The sequence below is a fragment of the Lepus europaeus genome, chromosome 16 (genome assembly GCF_033115175.1).
Source record: "Lepus europaeus isolate LE1 chromosome 16, mLepTim1.pri, whole genome shotgun sequence".
Lineage (NCBI taxonomy): Eukaryota > Metazoa > Chordata > Mammalia > Lagomorpha > Leporidae > Lepus > Lepus europaeus.
Genome location: NC_084842.1, coordinates 68,883,658 through 68,900,758, shown reverse-complemented (window position 1 = coordinate 68,900,758; position 17,101 = coordinate 68,883,658). Strand labels below are relative to the sequence as shown.

Below are 17,101 nucleotides of genomic sequence, written 5' to 3'. Positions count from 1 at the left end.
GGATTTAGATCTATACAATTTTACTAACTGTGAAAAGTCATGTATTTGCTACTACATTTAAGGTGCTGAACAATTTACTGTCATAAAAATCACAACCTTTTTCTTGACCTTTCGTAATCTCCACCTCTTCCCAGCCTTTTGTGTAATTCCCTGGAAACTCATCTAAAGTGTGTACATGGATTGTTGAATCATTTTATTGCTAGACAAATTTAATGGGATGCATGTACCATGGCATTTTAATGATTCCTCTGTTGGATATCTCAACAGATTCCATGGGTATTTGGAAAAATAGTGTGTTATGTTATTCTGAGTTAAAAAGTCTATACATGTCTATTAAGTACAATTTGTGGATTGTGTTATTCAATTCTTCTGTGTATTTGCTGATTTCTGTTTTTCCACTTGCCAAGAGGAATGTTGAAGTCCCCAACACTCTAGTAGATTTTCTTATTTTTCTCTTCACTATTTCTATCAGATTTTACTGTCCCTATTTTTTTAATTTATTTGACATACTGTATTTATTTTTTACAATGATTATCTATTAAAATTTGAGAGAAAGATATTGAGACAGGGAGCGCCCATTTGCTGGTTAATTCCCTACATGCTCACAACAAAGGCTGGGTCAGAACTAAAGCCAGGGCACAGAAACACAATATAGGTCTCCTCTATGGGTACCAGAGTCTTACCAGTGTCTTTCCAGAATCTGCATTGGTTGAAAGTTGGAATTAGGGGCTGGAGCCAGGAATCCAAACCAATTACTGTAAAATGTGGGCATCTTAACCACTTGACTAAATACCCATTTCTTCTGCCTCTATTTTGTGGCTGTTTTTAATTGATCAGCCTATAAGGTCATTGTCTTCTTGGTGTACTAGTCCTTTCATTTTTTATGTATGTATGTATGTATGTATGACTTTTTCTCAAGTCCATTTCTTTTTCTAAGGAAAAAAAAAACAAAACAGCTTTTATAAAGCTTTTAAAGCAGTGAAAGCAGCAGGGGGAGACGGAAGCCAAGAGTTCTTCCATTCAATGGTTCACTTCCCAAATGCCCACAAAAACCAGGGGCTGGGCCAAACTTATGTCAAGATTCCTGAATTCCATCTGCGACTCATATGTGGATGTCAGAGATCCAAGTACTTGAGTCAGCACCTGCTGCCTCCCAGAGTGTCCATTAGCAGGAAGCTGGGTCAGAAGGAGACAGGGGATTTGGAATCTAGACATTCTGATCTGGGCTGTGAACATGCCAAGAGGAGTCTGAATCACTGTGCCAGAACGCTCACCCCTTTGCAAGTCATTTTCTTCATTGTGTGTTCAACTTCATCAGATATTAAGTAGAGTGACTCATTTTTGATAAATATTTCATGACATATTTTCCTCATTTTCTGCTTTCAAATAACTTATGTTGCAAATTTGAAATTGTTTTATCAACATATAGTTCCTCCTGCATCTTTTTTGTAATTCACTCTCACAATGTATCTTTTGATTTGTGTATTTAGATCATTTGCATTTAAAGTAAGTTTTGATATTAACACTTAAGTATGCCATTCCATCACTTGTTTTCTATTTCATTCCTATCTTTCTTATTCCACTGTTTGCTATTTCTTATCTTTTTGTGATTTACTAGAATACTTTAAAGTTTCCATCTTAGCTTATTGATAGTGCTTTTGAATGTTTTTCCTGGAAATTTTGTATGGTTGTTCTGGATCTTATATCATATATATTATCTATTGGCAACAACACTTTTCTACTTTGAGTGAAATGTGGAAATCTCACTTCCCCACTTCTAGTACCATTTGTTTTGAGTGTCAGATGGTGCTAAAATTTTTGTTTCAACCATAAAATAGCAATTAAAAACTCACAAAAATGCTACATCATGTATATTAATTTCCTCCTTTTTTCACTGGATACTTAAAACTTTTAATAAATATGAGGTATTATAATTCGGAGCCATTCTTTTCCCGAAATTAATGATTTGCATATATTATTTCATTATCTCCATAGTGCTACTGCTCAGAATTCATATGAAGCATTTTAAACAGTGTTTAACATATAAATAGAGCTTAGTAACTAGGATATGCCATCAGTTTTAAATTCTGTTCACCGTTTAACATTCTCTACACATGTCATTGCTATAGATTATATACTAACACTATTAAAGAATGTTCTATGTTGCAATATGTCACAAATTCTTTGTGCTATGTGTATATAACTAGTTTATTATGCAAATCATTCTGTATCTGCAATTTCTTGTTCATCTTTTAAAATTATTTCAAATTTCATGATTTGTGGTATTAATATACATAATGTTTCTCAGAAAAATCCACATTAGGTGATACAACAAAACAGGTACAAAGGTTTAGATACTTATTTTTTGCTGTGGGACAAAGCTGTATTGGTAGGGTATAAAATTCTGATTTCTTTCTCGCACAAATTCTGGTCCCTACTTTTCATATGTGCTGGTCCCCACTAACCAATCCTAACAGCCTGTTTTCAGAGGACACAAGCACCGACAAAGACTATTATGAATCTAGCCAAGTTTGTTTCTTAGGCAGTGGATGTGTATGGAAAAACAATTATTTTTTTTCAACATTAAATGTATAGTTTTATGATAATAAAAATATTTGTTACAGTGAGATCTTCAAGCATACATGGAACTAGTATATTTAAGTTCAAATGGTAAAATATTTACATTTTAAGTCATACTTTTTGAAATTAAAAGAATACCATGTTTTGCAACAAAGAAAAGAGAAATACGGAAGACAAAAATGAGAGCTGACAGTAAAAACTTAACTACTCATTCTTGATGTAATGTATGAAAGCTTTCTGTCAGAGAGCTAAATCTTCTTACTCTGTCTAAATCATCAAAATATGGATGACTCATGCCATTTTGCCAGAAATCCATTTGGCAGAATCATAGACTAATATTTTTGAGAGCAAATCCAAACAATTTCATCCAAATTTTTGACATAGGATGCTAAGATTCCTGGTTTCCACTTGGGAAATATATTCTTGCAGTCCTGTAAAAATTCTGCTTCTGACCACATGTCTTTATTGGCCGTGCCTAAGTCTCTGAAAATCCTAAAGAGTTGATCGATTTTTGAATTCCCACGGAAAAGTGGAGTCTTGGTTGTTAATTCTGCAAACATGGCAACTGTAATGCAATGTCCACTGGAGTTGAGTAACGAGGTGACCCCAGCGATCTATGTGGAGGTCTGTACTAGAGTGTTACTATCTCAAATGTGTGTGCTCTAGATGCTCCAAAAGCTCTGACAATGCCAAAATCAGTCAGTTTAATAGCTCTTTTGACATCAATCAGTAGATTTTAAAGACTTAAGTCTGTATGAAGAACTCTTCTACAGTAGCCAAACACTAGTCCCTTAAGAATTTATTACAAAATGCTCTTAACAAGTGAGAGGCCCGTGTACTAACCAGAAAGGATTGAACTTAATTTATCCTTGAGTACCACAGAAAATAATTAAAAAATGTATATAGTCTTGAATCCTGTATAAGCACACCTTGAAGACTCTCAATATTTGAATGGTGAAGTTTTTTAATAGTGAAATTTCCCAAATTGCAGTACTAGGAACTCTTTCCTCTTCACTTTCTAGCACGATTTTCTTCATAGCTACTATTTGACATGTAGTTTCATGTCTACTCTTAAATACTAGTCCATAAGTAACTTCTCCAGTTTCCTCTATTTTGGTACAGCCCTCCTTAATGTGTTTGATCAATCCCTCTGATGATTGCAAAGTTGACAGAAGTTTATGAATTTAGTGAAAAGAGAGAGATAGGGCATATAGACACATTAACTATTGACTGTCTAGCAAAAAAATGCAAAAATAGGTAACCCTTAGGTGAGTTTTAATTTTACTGATGAATTTGCCTTTGGTTGATCATGTCTGTCTTTAGCTAAGAGCAGTCTAAGTAAGAAAAGAATGGACAATAAGTAATAATAAATTTAATTCTTAAGTTATTTGAAAATGATCCTTAAAAAATTGAAGCATATGCTCTTTACATAAAGGAAAGGGATAGGGTGCAATTTCAATAACCATGTTGTTGATGTAATGTTTTAGACAAAGAGGAAAAAAGGTATTTATCACACTGGTTGCCCAGCAATCGGAGGGGAGGGGAAAAGCCATATAAGGGACCCAGCTACCCGCCCTGCAAACCACATATAACCAGAGAGAAAAGAAATCTACAAATGCTGAGAAACAAAGGCAAAAATCCAAAATAAGGAAGACACCATGGGTAACCCAAAGGAATACTACAACATTTCCTTTTTTTTTTTTTAAGAGCTTGAAACAACACGTTTATTACTGAACTACTTCTGTAAATCAGGAATCAGGCACAGCTCCACAATCCAAGGTCTCTTTTCAAGTTGCGATCAATGCATCCATCTAGAGCTTCTGTCATCTCAAGCTGATTGGAGAAGAATCTCCTTCCAAGCCCACTCACATTGCTGGTAGCAGTCTTTATGTCCTCACTGGCTGTTTATTGGAGACTCCAATTTCTTGCTACAATGTTATCTCCATAGCAGTACATGGCACTTGCATCCTCTAGAAACAGCCAGAGCAAATAGCACAGAAGTAAATACTCCTAGAAGGGATTTCTAGTGACTTCTGCTGTGCCCATTCTTTTTCAACAGAGTCACTGGATATAGCCTGAAGACTCAATGAAGGGAATCACACAACATAGTGAATACTTGGAAGGGGATTGGTAACCAGCAGAGACCATCACAAGGTCTATTACCCTTGCTTAGTCAATTTAGTGCAGGGTTTTTTTTTTTTTAACAGCACTTCTCACAGTGTAGTACAGATAATAGTTTTTTATTATTATTATTATTTTTAATTTTTATTTTTGACAGGCAGAGTGGACAGTGAGAGAGAGAGACAGAGAGAAAGGTCCTCCTTTTTTGCTGTTGGCTCACCCTCCAATGGCCGCTGCGGCCGGCGCATCACGCCGATCCAATGGCAGGAGCCAGGCGCCTCTCCTGGTCTCCCACATGGGCACAGGGCCCAAGCACCTGGGCCATCCTCCACTGCCTTCCTGGGCCACAGCAGAGAGCTGGCCTGGAAGAGGGGCAACCAGGATAGAATCCGGCGCCCCAACCGGGACTAGAACCCAGTGTGCCGGCGCCGCAAGGCGGAGGATTAGCCTGTTAAGCCACGGCGCCGGCCAGATAATAGTTTTGAATAAAGACATGTCTTCTTTACTTTTATATTTCCATCCTCCAGTGTGTAGCAGTCTCAGCATATAGTATAAGTTCAATCAGTATTCTCTGAACTGAGCTAAACTCATCTTCGTTTCATGAACCTTTCATTGAAACCAGCCTTTCTTTTCTTTCTTTTCTTTTTTTTTTTTTTTTTACTTTTTTGAAAGAAAATGTATTTAAGTTATACAAGTTTCATGTATTTCATTTATACAGATTGAGGAACATAGTGATACTTCCCACCCATGCTCCAACCCTCTTCCTCCTCCCTTTCCCATTTCCACTCTTAATTTTTACAAGGATCTACTTTAAGTTTATTTAATGATTGTAAAGTTAACTCTACACTAAGTAAAAGCGTTAAAAAAAATAGTATGAAGAGGGGCTGGCACCATGGCACAGTAGGTTAATCTTCTGCCTGTGGCACCAGCATCCCATATGGGCGCAGGTTCTAGTCCTGGCTGCCCCTCTTCCAAACCAGCTCTCCGCCAAGGCCCGGGAGTGCAGTGGAGGATGGCCCAAGCCCCCGGGCCCCTGCACCCGCCTGGGAGACCAGGAAAAAGCACCTGGCTCCTGGCTTCAGACCAGCGCAGCCCTGGCCGCTGCTGCCATCCAGGTTGTGAACCAACAGAAGGAAGACCCCTCTCTCCGTCTCTCCCTCCCACCGTCTGTAACTCTACCTCTCAAATAAATAAATAAAATCTTTTAAAAATAGTATGAAGAAAAAAATGCTGTTCCTCAAGTGAAGAAACAAGGGCTGTAAACAATCACTGAATCTCAGAATGGCCATTTCATTCCAATACATTTCAATATTACGATATGAAGGTGAAAAGATTGAGGAAATGCCAGACGCAGAATTCAAAAAGCTAATCATTGGATTACTCAGAAGCAATCAGAAGCAAATTCAGAAACTAAAAACAACTCTATTTGACATAAATGAAAAATATTCACATGAAATTGAGATTTTAAAGAGAAATCAAAATGAAGTACTATAAATGATGAATTCAATAGATCAAATGAAAAATGCAGTGGAAAGTCTTAACAACAGAGTAGGTGAGCCAGAAGAAAGAATATCCAAGCTAGAAGACAAATCCATGGAAATGTTATAGTCAGACTAAAATAATAACAAGAAATCAGAAAACTAAAAAACACTGTTAGAGATCTAACCATCAAATGACCCAAAATATGGGTCTTAGTAGTTCCTGAAGGTGTAGAAGAATAGATTAAAGTCCTTTTTAGTTAAATAATAACAGAAAACTTCCTTAATTTGGAGAGAGAAAGGGATATTCAAATACAGAATGCACATAGAACTCCCAATAGACATGACCAGAAAAGATCTTCACCATAACAAATTGTAGTCAAATTCTCCACAATAAAACATAAAGAAAAGATTCTAAAATATGCACAAGAGAAACACCACATTACCTTCAGAGGATCTCCAGTTAGATTCACAGCACTCTACTGATCAGAAACCCTACAGGATAGGAAATAATGGTGAAAAATATTCCAAGTCTTAAGAGAAAAAAGCTGGCAACCCAGAATACTATGCCCTGCAAATCTCTAATTGATGAATGAATGTGAGATAAAGACCTTCCATAACGAACAGAAATGATTAAGGGATCAATTCAACAGGAAGATGTAACTATTACAAACATGCATATTATAAATATGCACCTAATTACAGGGCATCTGGATAACTAAAAGGAATGTTAATGGATCTAAAGGGAGACATAGACTCAAATACAATAGTAATGAGGGACTTCCATACCCCACTTTCAGGAGTGGATTGATCAACCAGACAGAAAACCAGCAAAGGAACAACAGAGTTAATTTACACTATAGACCAAATGGATTTAACAGATATCTATAGAATACTCCACCCTAAAGCTGCAGAATACACATTCATTTTACCAGTACATGGAACTTTTAAAAAAAAATTCAAAGCTATACCATGCTTCTCAGACCACAGTGGAATGAAGTTGAAAATCAGCAACTTAGGAATCTTAAGAACATATACAAACACATGGAGATTGAACAACATGCTCCTGAATGAACGGTGGTTCACAGAAGAAATCAAAAGAGAAATCAAAAAGTTTTTAGAAACAAATAAAGATGACAACACAACATATCAAAACTGATTGGATATTGAAAAAGCAGTGTTAAGAGGAAAGTTTAAAACAATTGGTGCCTACATCAAAAATTTAGAAAGGCACCAAATAAATGAGGTAATAATAGTTAACAATAACATACTATACTTTTCTCAATAGCTAGAAGAAAGACTTCTAAATTTTCATACTACAAAGAAACCTTTGAATATATTAAGTGATGGATATAATTATCTTAATATGATCATTAAAATGTATGCATGTATCAAAATATTACATTGTACCCCATAAATATATACAATTACTATTTTCAATAAATTTTAAAAAATGTATTTTTGTCTAAAATAGCCAGTGCTGTGGCATAGTGGGTAAAGCCACTGGCTGCAATGCCAGCATCCCAAATGGGCACCAATTCTAGTCCCGGCTGTTTCACTTCTGATCTAGCTTTCTGCTATGCCCTGGGAAAGCGGTAGAAGATGGCCCAAGTCCTGGGCCCCTGCACCCACATGGGAGACCTGGATGAAGCTCCTAGCTCCTGGTTTCAGATTAGCTTGGCTTGGGCTGTTGCTGCCATCTGGGGAGTAAAGCAGTGAATGGAAGACCTCTCTTTCTCTCCCTGTCTCTGCATCTCTGTAACTCTGCCTTTAAAATAAATAAATAAATATTTTTTAAAAATAGGTGATAAAGAGTCATATATTGGGGTTATAAAACAAAACCAGGAACGCTAATGATCAGAACTGTCATGAAATGGGAATGAATGAAATGAACACTAGAATGAAATTTTAAAGGATAAATATTGTTTATTTAAGATGTATTTATATGAAATACAGTGATAGGGTGGGGGAAGAGGGAGGGAGAGAAAGTCAGAGAGCGAGAGCGAGAGAGCAAGAGAGAGAGAGAGAGAATCTCCCATGTGCTGGTTAATTCTTCAAATAGCCACAATATCAATGTCTGGCCTAGCTGAAGCCAGGAGCCAGGAAAACCATCCTGTTCTCCCACAGAAGTGGCAGTGACAGTAACTGGGCCACATTTAGCTGCCTTCTCAAGTGCATTAACTAGAAGCTAGATCCAAAGTGGAGCAGCTAGGGACTCAAACCCACACTCTGATATGGGATACTGGCATTTCAAGTCACAGTCTAATCTGCTGTACCATAATGCCTGCTTCATGATATATGTGTGTGTGTGTGTATACACACAATTTATATATATATATGTGTGTGTGTGTGTGTGTGTGTCCATATACATATATGTATATATGTAATTTTTTAAAGATTTATTTTATTTATTTGAAAGTCAGAGTTACACACAGAGAGAGGAAAGGCAGACAGAGAGAGATCTTGCATCCACATCTGATGGTTCACTCCCCAATTGGCTGCAACTGCCGGAGCTGTACTGATCCGAAGCCAGGAGCCAGGAGCGTCTTCCAGGTCTCCCATGCAGGTGCAGGGGCCCAAGAACTTGGGCCATCTTCACTGTTTTCCCAGGCCATAGTAGAGAGCTGAATCGGAAGTGGAGCTGCTGGAACTCGAACTGGCACCCATATGGGATGCTGGCACTGCAGGCTGCGGCTTTACCCTCTACGCCACTGTGCCTGCCCCTATATTTATTTTTTTAAGCTATTCCATCTAAAAAGTTCAAATCCTGAATGAATTAAGTGCTCAAAAATAAATATATGTGTGTTTTAATAACAGCCATCTAAGGAGAGATGTCTAATTGGAAATTTACTATATGCTTTCTATTAGAATGTACAATAATAGCTTGTGGTAGATGTAAACAGACAGTTGGGCATGACACTATAGATACAATACTTCTTTTTCCTTCTCCTCCTTTTTCTCCTTCTCCTCTTCTCCTCCTTCTTTTCCTTTTTGAAGGGGAAATGCAATAACGAAATCCAAACCGGGCAACTTATTAAGATCTGCCCATTGCTTGGCTGATGGAGAGAGGAATCTGTGCATGAGGCAACAACACACTGGAGAAAAAGAAGTTAAGCACAGAAAAAGGACAAAGAGATGATTCAACTGAAAAGTTTTCTGATAAAATACAACTCCAAGAACAGTCATAGTACAGAGTAGAAGAAAAAATGACTTTATATTTAAAAATAAAGATTTAATTTGATTCGATTAACAATGAAGAAATTCATCCAGTAACTTAAATAGGCTCGATGTTAACATTTGTAAAATTTGGAGAATAAATGAGATCTGCATACCATAAAACTAAGTTCTTTTTAGTCATAAATCATGATAAACAGCTATTTAAAATATGTTTTATCTTCTTACCTGAAAAATGTATGTCAGTAACAAACTTGAAACCGGGTGCAAATTTAAACATTTTCTACACAGAAATGTCAATGCAAGAACAGTTAGATCCCGTCCTCTGGCTCAAAATTCCACCTTCCTTTCTTTGGCTACTCCCAGTTTCTGCACTTAGTCCATACCACATGCCCAGGCTACAGTCACCACCCTACAAAAACAATCTCTGGTCCACTGTTGCAAGCTGGTGGCCACCAGTTGTGTGATGTGCCATTGAGACAATGGAGCTGAGTATGATGACCACTGGATTACTGGAAAAGGGATAGGATATGAAGTTCCTACATACCTGGAGCTTGCAGGGTCTGATTGTCGATGCTCTCTTGATTTCACGTCTGCTAGCTGTAATGAGCAGGGACCTGGTGGAATAGGGTCAGAGTGAGAAACTCTTGTCTGAGTCTATGGATAGCTTGTGTCTATGTGGCACTATACAAGTAAGGCCATGCTCTGTTTACTTCAGAACAAAATTTAGTAAGAAAATAAAATCTTTCTTCTGCTATATTCAAGAGCCTTGAATAAAAGCTAGAACACAGAGTTTAGTCTTTTAAGGTATAAATGTGTGCCCGATGCCTTTGGTCAAATTGGAGCCACCCTAGCGCCTGATCCCATTGGGAGCAGTACACAACTCTGTTGAGAAAGTTCCCTGAGCCATCTGGAGTGTTGCACTGACATTTACTTTCCTCTCAGGGTGCTGCACAGCTTCCTCTGTTCTTGAAGACCATCCCTGAGTTTTAAATTGGCTGTTTTCTTTATTCATTATCAAAAACTAACATTGAGACACCACACAAAATAATGCTGTGTTTCAAAGCAACAGCTGTGCTGTCTTCAACAGTGTTTTATTAAAAGTCTCAAAGTTGTGTAGCACGTTGAGTTTTTAACTTTTCAGAGAGTGACACCAATTTTTATCTACTTCTCCAGATTTTTAATGAGCAGTTTTCCCCTGATGTCTGTGTCAGGAGGTGGAGAGGTATGGTTTTTGGTTTCCGGCTGTTTCAATTAAGGAGATGATCATTATTTTGTGTACTCTAACATCTCTAATAAATCTGATTAGAAGAAATTCTGACACAAAAAGCAGCTTAGTTGACATTGATTTCAGAAAGGCATTGGTAATTATTCCAGATTGATAAACCTCATCTGTTTCAAAACAGATGCTTCTCTACTACAAGGCCCACACCATAATTTATCTTCATTTTTTCTCTTGTACTCTCTCCCCATCATTCTTTACATTCTGGAGTGTGTGGGAATAAATAACCTCCTGCAGAACAAAGAGGAGAACAACAGATTCAAAACTGAATCAAGTCATCAAAGCACCTCCAACCGCACAGTGTTGCAAAGATGCACAAATCGTCATTCTAAATCTACCAACACTTTCATGCTGTTTCCTCAATAGGAATAATTGGATGATTTATTTTTCCTGCTGACTTTTCAACATGATTGTCAGTGCATAAAACAAATTAGTTTTAATAAGAACTTTCACATGCGCACGTAGACATTGAGTGATAGGAAAAGTAAATGGAGATTTTTCAATAAGTTTATTGATAGAACTGCACCAAAAGAATTTTCAGATCATTAGAATGATTAGGCAATAGTGAACATCTCACTTATTCCCTTAACATACTTTAAAATGTATAATGGAATTATTAATAAAAGGTATACTGTCTGTGGCCAGTGTTGTGGCACAGTGGGGTAAGCTGCTGGTTAGCACCACCAACTTTCCATATCAGAGAGCTGGTTTGAGCCCTGGTTGCTCCTCTTCTGATCCAACTCCCTGCTAATGCACCTGGGAAAGCAGTGGGAAATGTTAGCCCTGCTATTCACGTGAGAGACCAGGATGGAGTTCTTGGCCCTTATTTCTTTTCCTTATTTTAATTTGTAAGGAATTTATAAATACATTAGGTTCTTAGATTCTCATGGTCACAGAAAATGCATGAAATTGTTACTACACAGTTCTCATGTAAAAGTGATATTATTACAAAGAGAATAGACTAAATGCAGTTCATAGATAAAACTATAAAAATATCATGATATTTCTCTTCCTCTCTCTCCCCTTTTCTTCCTCCCTCCCTTCCTTCTCCCTTCTCCCTTCTCCCTTCCCTTCCCTTTTTTAAAATTTTTGAGATAACTTTTTAAATTTACATTGCAGTCAAAGGCTTAATGCTCCATTAAACAAAGAGTCAAAAGTAAAAAGTAAAAAGGCCATAGTTCAGCAGGAATATGTGGGAGCTATAAATGAAAAAGAAAAAAAAAAAAATCAGGGGCCTGTGCTGTGGTGCAGTAGGTTAATCCTCCGCCCACATTTCCGGCATCCCATATGGCTGCCGGTTCTAGCCCCAGCTGCTCCTCTTCCAATCCAGCTCTCTGCTATCGTCTGGGAAAGCAGTACAGGATGGCCCAAGTCCTTGGGCCCCTGTACCTGCATGGGAGACAGGGAGGAGGCACCTGGCTCCTGGCTTCGGATCGGTGTAGCTCCAGCTGTTGCGGCCACTGGGGAGTGAACCAATGGATGGAAGACCTTTCTCTCTGTCTCTCCCTCTCACTGTCTGTAACTCTACCTCTCAAATAAATAAAAAATATTAAAAAAAGAAAGAAAAATAAAAAAATAAAAAACAACAAAAAAGAAATTCCTCTGTGTATCAGTATTACTGCAAATATTGTCAAAATTGTTTTATTGCTTATCAAACCAAAAATTATGAATGATATACTGCTATAGCTTTAATGATCCGTTATTATTTCAAAATTTACTGTACATAAGTGAGATGCACTTTTTTCATTTGGTTCTTTTTTTCTTTTTTTCAGATAAAAATTGTGTGCGTTAATGAGATATGGTGTGATGTTTTGGCACTTTTTGCATATCCTTGATAAGTAAGTTATATGTTGAAAAAATGTATTTTTCTTGTGAGGTTTATAAATTTATATTCAAAAGTTCAGTTTTCCAGATACAATAAAAAACACTTGCAAGCAAACAGTTAATATTAGCTCTCAGTTTGAATTGATCAGTAGAAATAATGAATCTTGCTTTTATTAGAGGAAGATTTACATTTCTGAAAATCAAATTTTACTTGTAATCTTGATCTTTCTACTGCACAGAGGATGCATAAGATATAGCTGTTGTTGTGTCATTCATTCCTCTGAATGTCTCTACAACCCAAATAAATGAAAGGGACTCCTGTCTCACCCCAGAAGTATAATCTGGAGTGCAGTGTATTCAGAGTAACTGTGGGCAGAATGGCAGTTGGCTTTGTTGCCTGAAGAAACTGCTTACAACTCAGCATTGTAAAAGCAAACATTCATAGAACGTTCTAAGTGAACAATCCCAACCAAAGACGGAACCAGCTAGACTGAACCAGGATGAAATGATTGAAAGATAAATGAAAGATAACATGTGTGGTAATACATTTATCTCAAATATAAATGTATGTGCCTACATCTTCCTATATACAAGGATTCTTAAAAGTTTATGAGGACATGCATTATGATAAAAACTGTGGAGAGTTTCCAAAATTGTTTTGGTAAAATGAACTGATCTTTTAATTCAATTTTTCTATGAATTTTGGAAGCCCCCTTATATTTGCCTATATGCATAAGAATATACATTGATAGACCATGTATATATATATATATATATATATTCATGCCATATGCATTTGTATCTATAAACAATATTAAATATTTATATCTATTCTTAAGTATACAGTATACATATATATATAATTTTATAGTATCTATAGGCAGCATAAAATTCTACAAAAATACCAAGTAAACTAATAAAATCATTATTTTGAGAAGATATGGAAAGAGATGCTATTTATTTTTTAAACTTTTTTTTAAACTTTTATTTAGTAAATATAAATTTCCAAAGTACAGTTTATGTATTATAATGACTTTTCCCCCCAATAACTTCCCTCCCACCCACACCCCTCCCATCTCCCACTCCCTCTCCCATTCCATTTACATCAAGATTCATTTTCAACTCTCTTTATATACAGAAGATCGATTTAGTATATATTAAGTAAAGATTTCATCAGTTTGCACCCACACAGAACATAAAGTGTAAAATACTGTTTGAGTACTAGTTATAGCATTACTTCACATTGGACAACACATTAAGGACAGAGATCCCACATGAGGAGTAAGTACACAGTGACTCCTATTGTTGACTTAACAATTTGACACTCTTGTTTATGGCGTCAGTAATCTCCCTAGGCTCTAGTCATGAGTTGCCAGGCTATGGAAGCCTCTTGAGTTCGCCGACTTTGATCATATTTAGCCAAAGTCATAGTCAAAGTGGAAGTTCTCTCCTCCCTTCAGAGACAGGTACCTGCTTCTTTGACTATACTGCTGTATAGTATTCTATAGAGTATATGTCCCATAATTTCCTTATCCAGTCTACTGTTGATGAGCATTTGGGTCTTAGCTATTGTGAATTGAGCTGCAATAAACATTAATGTGCAGATGCCTTTTTTGTTTGCCAATTTAATTTCCTTTGGGTAAATTCCAAGCAGTGGGATGGCTAGGTTGAATGGTAAGATTATATTCAGGTTTCTGAGGAATCTCCAGACTGACTTCCATAGTGGCTTAACCAGTTTGCATTCCCACCAACAGTGGGTTAGTGTCCCTTTTTCCCCACATCCTCTCCAGCATCTATTGTTGGTAGATTTCTGAATGTGAGACATTCTAACCGGGGTGAGGTGAAACCTCATTGTGGTTTTGATTTGCATTTCCCTGATTGCTAGTGATCTTGAACATTTTTTTCATGTGTCTGTTGGCCATTTGGATTTCCTCTTTTGAAAAATGTCTCTTGAGGTCCTTGGCCCATCTCTCAAGTGGGTTGTTTTGTTGTTGTGGATTTTCTTGATCTCTTTGTAGATTCTGGTTATTAACCCTTTATCTGTTGCATAGTTTGCAAATATTTTTTCCCATTCTGTCGGTTGCCTCTTCACTCTCCAGACTGTTTCTTTTACAGTACAGAAACTTCTCAATTTGATGCAATCCCAATAGTAAATTTTGGCTTTGACTGCCTGTGCCTCCAGGGTCTTATCCAAGAAGTCTGCTGGTACCTATATCTTGCAGGGTTTCTCCAATATTCTCTAATAATTATTTAATGAATATTAATTTAGAAAGTACAACTTTCGAATTATAGCAGTTTTTCCCCCCCAGAACCACCTTCCCACTGCAAAGCATCCCATCTCCTACTGCCTCTCCCACCCAATTCTTCATTAATATTCATTTTTATTTATCTTTATATACAGAAGATCAACTTAGTATATACTATGTAAAGATTTCAACAGTTTGAGAGAAATGCTATTTAAAACTGTCAAAAAATTAGATGTTAAATAAGATTTTAACTCTATTCAGTATATGTATTATTGTTCCTTTTTTATTGGTTTTAAAGATTTTATTTATTGGATAAGCAGAGTTACAGAGAAAGAGAGAGAGAGAGAGAGAGAGTGAGAGAGAAAGGCCTTCCATCCACTGGTTCACTCCCCAAATGGCTGCAACTGCCAGAGCTGGGCAAGTTCAATGCCAGGAGCCAGGAGTTTCTTCTGGGCCTCCCACGTGGAGGCAGGGACCCAAGAACTTTGGCCATCCTTTACAGCTTTCCCAGCCCATAGAAGAGAGCTGGATCAGAAGAGGAACCACTGGGACACTAACTGGCACCCATATGGGAAACCAGTGCCTCAGATTGAGGCTTAGACTACCAAGCCACAGTGGCAGCCCCTCTTGTACTATTTTTTTATGGCTGAATTTTAAGAGAGATCTGTGGCACATGAGCACAAGAATCTTACCTGAAAGTTGAGCTTCCAGCAGGCACATATGCAGTCAATTCCCTCATGATAAATTAGTAGAGTCAAGAAAAAATGTAAACAGATATTTTAAGGGCTGGCCTCGCAGCACAGCAGGTTATACTGTGGCTTGTGATGATGGCATCCCTTACAGGAGTGCTAGTTCAAGTCTTAGTTCCTCCATTTGCAATTGAGCTTCCAGCTATTGTGCCTTAGAAGATGGTAGAGGTTGACCCAAGTGCTCCAGCCCCCGATACCCATGTGGGAGACTCAGATGGAGCTCCTGCCTACTGGCTTTGACCTGGCCCAGAACTGGGTATCAAAGACATTTGCAATTCTCTCTCTCTGCCCCTCCCCCCACTTCCCTCTTGTCCTCATTCCTCATTCTGTCACTGTGCCTTTCATATATATATGAAGTATATATATATGTATGTATTCAAAAACAGATTTACAATCTATATGTTCACCACCACCATATAACAGCCACACATCATTACCTTTTAGAAAAATCTCCTAGTCCCATAGGGTCTTACTGGTGAATTATTCTTGGAGTTACCACAGCTTTCTCATGTTTTATCCTCAAATAGGAAATGTGGAATTTTTTTTTTCCTTTGGCCAGGCAAAGTTACACAGTGAGAAAGAGAGACAGAGAGTTATAGACAGTGAGAGAGAGACAAAGAGAAAGGTCTTCCTTCCATTGGTTCACTCCCTCAATGGCTGCATCACCCTGATGATCCTGGACTCTTGGAAATTAGTGCAGTGCCACTAGCAGATCTCTTAGAACAAACACTGGAGCTTATAGGAACAAATATCAATGGAAATCCATATGGGTTAGGAAGCAAGAAGCATCCATTACATCTTCTTATACCACATGGAGCATTTCAAATAAGAAATCTTCCTACATTGAAACACAATGATCTGTTGTCCTGGTTTGAAGGATGCAGAGAGGGTAAAATTGAAGGAATAGTATGGCATTGCAGTGATGGCTGTTTAATTAAGGTCCATCGCCATCATCTTGGTTTATGCTGGCCAATTCCAGATCCATATATGAATTCAAAACCAGTTGTTATTAACATGAATTTGAACAAATATGACTGTGCCAGTGCTGCGCTGATCCGAAGCCAGGAGCCGGGTACTTCCTCCCTGTCTCCCATGCGGGTGCAGGGACCCAAGGACTTGGGCCATCCTCCACTGCACTCCTGGGCCACAGCAGAGAGCTGGACTGGAAGAGGAGCAACTGGGACTAGAACCTGGGGTGCCGGCACCGCAGGCGGAGGATTAGCCAAGTGAGCCAGGGTGCCGGCCGCAAATGTGGAATTTAATTTAGAAAATTTAAGAAATGTTTATTCACTTTTTTGCTTCCAAATTATTTTTGCTGAGCTCAGTTTAGAATGTGAGAGACAATGATGTAGGTAGAATGTGAGAGACGGAGCATTGAAATGTAAGCAAAGTGTTTGACTACTATGGCAAGTTTGTTTCAGGTTTTGAAAGAAAATGTACTCTTTGTTCTTTTTTCATTTTTTTTTCTTTTTTAAATTTTATTTAAGTTATACAAGTTGCATGTATTTCATATATACAGATTTAGGAACATAGTGATACTTTCAACCCTACCCTCTCTCTTGTCCAGCTCTGCTTGTCTTCCCCCTCCCATTCCCATCCTTAATTTTATATAATCTACTTTCAGCTTAATTAGGGCTTGTAAAGTTA

The 17,101-nt window shown here is 37.6% G+C and overlaps 1 pseudogene; it reads right to left on the bottom strand.

The window, feature by feature from the left end:
* Positions 1-2,788: 2,788 nt before the first annotated feature.
* On the bottom strand, positions 2,789-15,425 carry LOC133775100 (cyclin-dependent kinase 1-like; annotated as a pseudogene).
* Between the last annotated feature and the right edge of the window lie 1,676 nt (positions 15,426-17,101).